Here is a 791-nt window from a genome sequence, read left to right as displayed (position 1 = left end):
CAGTGTTTTAAAGAATGTATTGAGTGCAGTTTGTTTATCAGAACAATATGTACTGCTTGAAACACACACACGCATTCTCTCTTTGTCTCTTTGCACACAGCACTCATTATTAAATTCAGTGTCTTTAATTCAGAAATGTGCATACATTTACAATAACCCACAATAGCATAATCACACAAGCATGTCAAAAACACTCATAAGACAAACTTTAACAATCAAAGGCATTGAGAACAAAAACTACATGTAGCACCATTTGAAATAACATGAAACTTGCACTAAACACATGAAAATGCAGTACACGTACAATTTTCAGAATAACTTAACAAACTAGGTTAACATGCCTTGTTACACGATGTTCAAATCTGTTCATACATTCATCTTAAAACTTATTCGGATGCATTCAAAAAACCTTTTTCTAACATGGTACTTTGCATATGAAGATTTAAGAATCGCACCAAAGATTTGTGTTGTGGACATTTTAAACCATCTTGTCTACAAGTAGACATGTCAATTTAAACCACATTCACTGTATATATATTAGTACAAACAGTCTATAGGTCGACTTTTGGTCGACCTATAGATAATTTTCATTGAACTTTGTAGTTGGGTCAACCGAAAGTCGGTCGACCTATTGTTTTGGCCTCTCTGAACCTCGTTTCTGTCCCACTGCGCTAACGAGGAAACACATCGAGACGTCACTTGTAAAGAAAATGTAGATAAATCAGAATCAAACTGAATGAGAACAGTACCATTTTGTATTGCGGTCATTAGGGTGACCACTCTGATTTTCA

This window comes from Littorina saxatilis, linkage group LG5, assembly GCF_037325665.1.
Source record: "Littorina saxatilis isolate snail1 linkage group LG5, US_GU_Lsax_2.0, whole genome shotgun sequence".
In the NCBI taxonomy this organism is placed as follows: Eukaryota; Metazoa; Mollusca; class Gastropoda; order Littorinimorpha; family Littorinidae; genus Littorina; species Littorina saxatilis.
Note: the sequence above shows the minus strand (reverse complement) of the source record.